We start from the raw sequence: 8,865 nt of genomic DNA, 5'->3' as shown, positions 1-8,865 counted from the left end.
GTAAATATGTCAAAAGGTATTTGTAAAATTTGTTATTCGAACGCGCGCAGAAATTTTATCGAACGGGACAACTCTGAAAAATTTCCCGTCAAATGGTAAGTTACTCTGAAAAATTAATATCAACTAACTTATAAACGTATTTATTCAAAAATTTTGTGATTAGTGCTACTCATACATGTTATCCTAGGGGAATTTTGTGATTAGTGCTATTCATTTGACTACTACTTACATACCATATTTCGACCTAAAAGATTTCGGCTTACCGGAAGATAAGCCGAAATCTTCCGAAATAAGAGTTCCGTGCCCGAACCACCTGAAAAAATATCCACACCGCTGCTCACCTCCCAAAAAATGGACGAAGGAAATGGTCTGTGATATTCACGGGACGAGCTATCCGCACGAATGTCGGCCGCAGGATGGTGCCATGCCATTAAACAACATCTGCACGAAACACGCTCGTTTTGTAGCCCACTGTCCGCTGTGCGACGTTTTTTCATATAAGACGTATATGTTCAAACATAGTAAATATATTTTATTCTTATAATATAATATTATTTGCTAATTTTTAATTTTGGGTTTTTTATCCACAGATATATGGCAACTGTAATTTATTTTCGAAAAAATAAACCAATTTTTTATATTTTAAATGCTTTTATTATTTTTCATTGAATTACGGCATTGATTATACGTTACAGTAAGAAAGCGCTCTAAATACAAACAGTGATTAATAAATGTTTTTACAAATTTGTCATTATAAACTTTATCCGTTATGCTCAATTCATTTAAACATTCATTTTATATAGAAAAGCCCATAATTCATCGAATATAAACTCTGATGAACATTATTATTCCAGCAACAATTTTTAGAATTTCGTCTTATAAAATTAATAATATTCGGTTTTGATGGTTTAATTCCGTAACTGTCATAATAAAAACAGATTTTTCCATCAAAGAATGCCAGTTTTTTTTTCATCTAAATTAATTATAAAACTCTGTTTCGCATTAAAATCATTTTCTAAATTACATACTATTTATTAATAAAAATAATAATAAATTCTTACAGTCATCCGACAACATGTTGTATTGCAGTAGACGTTCCCAGTATATGACAGAGCAGGAGGCAGACCAGATTGTGTCGGTTAGAACTAGGAAGTCCGCAGTTCTCAACCTGGACAGAGCCTCACCAGGAAAAAATCTAACTGGGTTGTGTCAGCAAACTTTAAGCCTCTTAGTTAAAATAGAATTAAGAGATAAATTTATAATAATTAAATGTAAATTTAATTTGGAAGAAATGGGAATCATAACTCAGGAAAATGTTTTTTTAGTTGTCTGTCTGGTAATCATCATTAAATTTTTCCTTACAAATATGACATAAATTACTTACGTAATATCATTCTCTTCTACACACAATATTTTCAACTATCCTTTGAAAGCTCACTTTCTAATAATACATATCGCCTTTTTTAAAAACATTAGACATTTTCCCTGCAAATACTCGTTTATGCCATCAAAGCCTTTCATTTTTGGAGCTGTTGCGAAGACCATATTAACAAAAATAAATATCTGACATACCAGAATTTAGCCTGTGAGAAACATAGATCTTGTTTACGGAAATAACTTTAGCGTGTTCGAGAATGATAAATTGTACAAGGAAGAATATTTAATATACAACGCAATAAAAAATTAACCTAAAGGAAAATAAAATGAGTATAAATAATTGCGCAAACCGGGGAGTTTCACAGCTCCGAATTTCGTCTTGACAATGGTAAGCTCAACAGTCATCTTGATAATGGTAAGCGTTTTATTATTTTTATTAAAAATAATTTTAAATAAAATGTTTAGAATAGAGATACAGTCGATCGAAACTGCGTGGAGCAGGCTATAAAAAGAGTAAAACGATCGGAATATTCTGAAATCATAGTCCTTCCACGGAGAAAAAAAATAGCAGGCGATTTGTGAAGAAAAGTCTACAATTCGAATTTTATAGCTAAAACAATTACGGCAGGAAAGACGGTTAGATAATTTATTTCTATATACACAACGCGATAAAATATTTATATTAATTTAAACAATAAGATCATTTATATACAGAATGAAGACCAGCAGATGAAAAGAGACATGCTCAAATTAGTGAAAAAAACTATAGAAAGTGCCGATGCGGAGCGAACAGGCGGCTACGCAGAATGGTGGGCCGAGGAGGAGATAGTGCCTCCTCGGTGGCCAGGAGATACCGGGGATACACCAGATCCCTGGGATCCCCGGACGCGCCCGGTTGTGGCCGAGAACCTTTCGAGCATCGGCTTCAAACCAATAATTTTGAAGCATTGTGTAAATTAACTTTTATTTATTTAGTTAAAACCGGTGACAACCATTGTTTAAAATATTTTTATTCTCCTGTTTAGCTCTTTAAATGTATTCTCCGAGAAAAAATCATGCCTGCTAATGGTGAGTAAAATAATTTACAAAGATGTTTTCTAGATAAAACTTACAGATGGGTGCTTATTTTAAAATAATATATTTATTTAGAAAACTTACAGATGAGCCACAAAACGAATCCGAATATTGTTTTGTATGCAATTACTATATGTACTCAAATAATATTTATTTGTAGATAAGAAACCATCCTCAATCGAGTGGAACGAAGACGTCTTCGCTGGGACGAGGCGATTTAAATTTCTTTGTAATACAAATTTATTTTACCTAGTCAATTTGTTTAGTGCTCCACTTAGCAAGTTGACAAGGTAAAATAAATTCTATTACACTTACTCGATCAATAAAAAATAATTTATAAAAACGTGTCTCTGAAAATTTATTTACTTAACAATTTTGTTATTAGAACGCGTGCGGAAATTTTTGTGATTAGAGTGGGACATACATGTTATTGTACGAGATTTGAAATTTTTGTGATTAGTGCTACTCATACATGTTATCCTATGAGAATTTTGTGATTAGAGTGGCCCAAACCACTACTACTAACAAACATAGTTTTCTTTATAATGTACTGTACATATTTATTTAATTCATTCATATTAATATAAAATAGATTTCAACTCCCGAAAAGTTTTGATAGATTTTAAGGCGTTCACAATCTGTGATATGGAGGTACCATTTAATATGTACCTTTATGTAGGAAGCTTAAGTTTGTGGCCCGGAACTCAAACGAACTTCAAAAAATTGACTTTTATAATGAATCAATTACATTTAAAAATTTAAGTTCAATTAATAAAAAACATGTAAGATTCGCCAACAATTTACATGGCTTATATTTAGCCTATAATAAAAAACAATATTGTAAAAATTGGGAACACAGTAATAATGTATGCAAAATTTTATATAATTTATTTTTAAAATACCAAACATTTTATTATAAGGAGGGAAATATCGAAAAAAATTATCTAAAGTTAACATCAAAAATTTATAATGTCGCTATTTCATATTACAATTTGGAAACATTAGGTATGCCAAAATCTTCAAAAATTCAAGTTCCGTCCCCCAACCGTACTAAATTTATCCCACATTGCAGTTTATGCGATGTTTTTTCGTATAAAGCATGGATGATTGAATACAGTCAATACATTTTATTATTATTATTATTGTATAAAAATCGGTAAAAATAATTATATTTATTTTCTTTTTTTATCTTATACACAATTATCAGAAAACCTGTCATTTTTGGAAAAAAAAAACAAATTTTTACATTTTAAATATTTTTAGTCATTGAATTACAGCATTGATTATATATTACAGTAAGCAGCTTACGTGGATGCGTATTTAATAATGCAGTTTTGACAGTTATAATTTAATTTTAAATAAATAAATGTATTTGATATTTTAATATTTCTAAACGATATTTGTAAACAAAAAGAAGTTGAATAAATAAATCATATATTTAATTATTATTTATATATAAAATTTTTAAAGGAACCCCTAAAGCCGGGGGCCCTAAAGAGCTGTTTCCAGTTGCTTCCCTGTAGCTACGCCACTGGCTGTAGGACATAAAATTATGTTTCAGACTTTATAACTCCCATCAGGCCTGAGATATTTTTTTGGTATATGTTAGTAATTCGTATTTCCTACTTTGCGCTTTATACATTTATAAATTCATTTAACATTTTAATAGTTCTAACACTTTCTGGAACCTTTTACCGGTGTTAGACGCAAAACGAAAAATTTCCGTTAACGTTTTCGAACTTTGTAGTTCTTCTTCAGACAGTTTTAACAGTTAATATAGATAGAAGACTGACATATAAGTAAATAGATAATTTTTTGTCCAAATAATTCCCTTCCGATATTGATGCACATCTAAACCACATTCAAGACACACATTACGTAAAGTGTTCTTGTGTGTACATGGGACTGCAATTCCTTTTAGTTTTTCACATCTAAATTATCAAACTAATGAAATTTATTTCAGTTTTGCCATGCACTTCATTTATTTGTAAATTTTAACATTATTTTATGTTAAAAGTTATCAAATACATAATATATATATTTTTGCATTTAATTTGCCAATTTCTCTGATAAAAGTTCTTTATATATATACAAAAATGTTTTATTTATGTAATACTAAACAAACACCTTCTGATCATAAAATGAGGAAAAGACTTTATAAAAAAAATAGAGAGCTATAAATGGTTCATAGAATAATTATTGGTTATACAGTCTACTGCTAGTATATTATTGTAAAAAACTTATATAGATAACATATAAATGTAATTAAAAATAATAAAATTATTAGACAGTGCCGTTTCTCAGCAGAAAGATACTTGACCTACATTTCAATATAGCAACCACTCCTCCCCCCCAACAAGACATCTGCATTATAAATTATAGGTCGTGTTATGGCTTTCCATTGATTTAAAACGCTGCACTTTACTTATTTTACACTTGAAAAAATATAGACGTGTCTAAATAACATGTATAAAAAATTTTTTAATTGTAGACAACATTACGGTACACGTGACATAAAATTGTTGTAATAGGTTTTATAAATTCAGTTATAAAATGTAAACTTTTTTACAGGTTACTAAGTAAGAACATATTACTACACAAATTCAGCACATTTTTCATATAGAATCTTTTTGTTTTAATATGCATTTTTCTTCTATTAGTTACAATGGCAATATAAAGTAAAAAAGCCAAAACCCTTCCCTCGACAGATCCTCAGCAGTTTCTTAATTGGCTAGAGGAGGTTGAAGATCAGCAAACCTGTTATGACCTGGATGAGTCCAATGCTGGGGAAGTTAACATAATAACAGAAAGTGATCACGACACTGCCTCAGAACAGTAGTTAGAAGAGGACGAAGACATTGAAGATAAACCATCTGTAAACAAAACATATTTTACTGGAAAAGACAGAGTTACTAAATGGTATAAAGAAGCACCACCTAAATGAGTTATAACAAGATCAAGAAACATCATAACTCATCTACCTGGTCCTAAAAATGAGGCACGTAATTGTAACAAAGAAATTGATATTTTTTATTTTTTTTTGGACGTGAATATTATAAACTTAATCGTTAAATTTACAAATACATATATAAAAAACAACAGGAAAATTTGCCCAGGAAAAAATGCAGAAGACACTGACCGTTTAGAAATAAGAGAATTTCTTGGCTTATTGTACCTGATAGGAAGTATACGATGCTCCGCAAAAATGCAAACAATTTGTCGAATAATTCTGAAAAGAATGGGGTTGAAGCTTGCTACTTATGCATGAGTGAGAAAAGATTTCAATTTTTGTTAAGATGTATACGTTTTGATGACATTCACGACCGAGAGGAAAGAAAAAAAAAATAGACAAATTGGCTCCTATCAGAAAATTGCATGAAATGTTGGTTTCTAATTTTAGAAAATATTTCACCCCAAGCGAGTATCTCACTGTCGATTAACAGCTCCTCGCTTTTCGGGGCAAGTGCTCATTTCGGCAGTACATGCCGAAAAAACCTGCGAGGTATGGGATAAAAGTGTTTGCCCTGTGCGACGTGAAAACTGCATACACAATAACTTTGAAGCCTTACGTAGGTACAAGCCTTACTGCGTAAGCAATACTGTATGTAGGTACTATGAGAAAAAACAAAAAGGATATTCCAAAAGTATTTTTACCAAACAGAAATCGCGCAAAAAACTCTTCAATATTCAGCTTTCAGTGTAGTTGCTCAATAATATCATATTGCCCAAAGAAAAATAGCACTGGAGTTTTGCTTTCATCAATGCACTTTGATAACAAAATAGATGAATCCACAGGAAAAGCAGAAAAGCCAGAAATAGTAACTTTCTACAACATGACTAAAACAGGAGTAGATCTTGTAGACCAACTGTGTAGAAAAAACATTGTTGCCAGAATAACAAGGTGGCCAATAGTCTTGTTCTATAATTTGCTAAACACAAACAAACGCCTTTTGTATATTTAAATACCATAAATTTGCTTCTCAAGAAACTTGCAGACGTTCAGAGTTTTTAGAAAATCTAGCTTGGGAGCTCATAAAACCTCAATTAGAAAGGAGATCTAACCTAGAAAATTTACCAAAAAGATCTTATAAAAAGAGCAAGTATTCTGCTTAAACACACAGATGTCCAGATCTCTAAACCAAGACCATCTGGCACTCAGTCTGTTATTTATGGAGTAAAGGACGAGATCGAAAATCCAGACGACGGTGTGAAAAATGCAAAAAAAATGGACATGTTCAGAGCATATGCTTTGTGTGTGTGTAGCTCATGTTTCGATAATTTAATTTAAATTATTTCTAAGTTTTAAATTTTATACATATGATTTTATAACTTTGGAATTCGACAGTCTGAAAGAAGATCAGTCACTCTTTATGCTGGGTGTATACAGAGGTCGTAAAAAGCCTTCATATATACTTAACGTAGAGAGTAACTGATGTTCTTTGAGACTGTCATCAAAAATACATTTAAAAATATTTTTAAATCCACGTTAGTTAGTTAGTTCTAGTTTTTTGGCACAAGAGCCATACAGGCTATGCTGCGCCATGACAAATAATAAAATAAACCAAGCTAAATATATATATCACAAAACGTCAGAACAACACAAAAACACAAACAAGTGCAAACAAACAGAACAACACAAATATAAATATATAATAAATAAATAAATAAGTTAGTTAACTTAAATCTCTCAATTAATATTTATAACTTTCAAAAAGTTCATTATCTTATCAAGATTTGGCCTCTGGCCCAAAATCTGTCTCAGATTTGCATTTCCGAAATACTGTCTGCGACTCTGGTCAAAAGCAACACAGTTGCAAAGTATGTGTTTAACACTTAAAGTACAGTTGCAATACTGGCATACTGGCTGGTCTTCACCCTTCAAAAGGTATTGATGAGTAAGCCGAGTATGTCCAATCCTCAGACGAGTAAGAATGACCTCGGATCTCCTGTCATACTGTTTGTTGTGTGTCCAATTTTCTATTATAGGTTTGATCTCGTAAAGTTTATTGTGGACTTGCTCATTCCACACATTTTGCCATCTCTCTGCTACTCGTTTTTTAACGACCAGCTTCAAGTCACCTCCTTCAATAAACATTCTATGCTGAGGAGGACTTGCTGACTTTGCAGCTGCGTCAGCTTCTTCATTCCCTCTTATACCTACATGGCCCGGGACCCGACAAAATTTTACAAAAATATTACTCGCAATAAGATGGCAGAACAGTTTGCGAATTTTAATCACTATACAGTGAAAACTAGGTTCATGTGAGATCAAAGCCTAAAGTGCACTAACTGAGTCAGTGTAAATAACACAGCAACGATGCCCTTTCCTAATTACATATTTTAAGGCTAGATAAATAGCCTGCAACTCTGCAGTAAAGATGGAAGAATTCGATGCAATTTGTTCTGCCACGATCTGATCCTGGCAGACAAAGGCTGAGCCAAAAAAAGATAGAGGGGGACAGATAAGACGCGACTTTGATGCCGTAGGCTAACATGGGGAGTAGCGAAAGTGAACGCATATATTAATAAACTTAGAGCATAAATACTTTCACTTTTAGCCAATTTTTTACCAACAAGATGAAATCACCCACTAAAATAACAACTTTAGAAACAAAATATTATACTAAATATAAGTAGTATTAGGGAGAGAGACTTTGGGATAATTTGTTAAACTTTTAAGACTTTATAACTTTTATTCCAGTATCGCTCTACATTTCGGGGGAAAGACGTCCACCAGGGGCTAAAAATGGCAAAAACCGTTGAATCGTTCGAGCGTTTCTACGATATTTGCATTGCAAAAGCTCTCGTAGACATTAAAACCACGCCCATTTTTGTTGCCCCTTCGGATATACTTCACCGCGAAATGTGAGCGAGCGTTTTTAGAATACGCCGCGCCGCGCCGAGTCTTACGATGTTTTCTCTTTACGATCTCTCTCTTAAGAGAATCAATATTATTTTCTTTATTTAAGAGAATTAATATTATATATATATATATATATAACTTTAAGATATTTTTTCTTTTCGTTAAGCCAGTGCCATCTGTTGGCAAAATATTAAATTGTTATTTTTTTGTTTCTTTACAATACGACGAGTCTTAGATCTATCTCTCTTAAGAGAATCAATATTTTCTTTATTTAAGAGAATTAATATTATTATATATATAACTTTAATATTTAAGATATTTTTCTTTTCGTTAAGCCATTGCCATCTGTTGGCAAAATATTAAATTCGTTACGATATATATATATTTTTTCCTCTTTCTTTTATTTATTTTTATATTTTATATATATTTTTATTTTTTATATTTATATTTTTTTACTTTTATATAAGAGAATCAATATTTATATATATTTATATATTTTTATTTTTATAAATTTTTTTTGTTAAGCCGGCGTCATCTGTCGACAAATTAAT

General features: G+C 31.4%; 1 long non-coding RNA gene across 1 annotated transcript; it reads left to right on the top strand.

Moving 5' to 3' along the window:
- The first annotated feature begins 2,272 nt into the window (after positions 1-2,272).
- LOC136979265 (uncharacterized) lies at positions 2,273-2,524 on the top strand. The gene is made up of 2 exons (XR_010881364.1): positions 2,273-2,328; positions 2,403-2,524. It is a non-coding gene; the product is annotated as an uncharacterized lncRNA (long non-coding RNA).
- The last annotated feature ends 6,341 nt before the right edge of the window (positions 2,525-8,865 follow it).

This window comes from Centruroides vittatus, unplaced genomic scaffold (assembly GCF_030686945.1).
Source record: "Centruroides vittatus isolate TY-2023 unplaced genomic scaffold, ASM3068694v2 contig_60, whole genome shotgun sequence".
Lineage (NCBI taxonomy): Eukaryota > Metazoa > Arthropoda > Arachnida > Scorpiones > Buthidae > Centruroides > Centruroides vittatus.
This window is presented reverse-complemented; position numbering and strand designations above follow the sequence as displayed.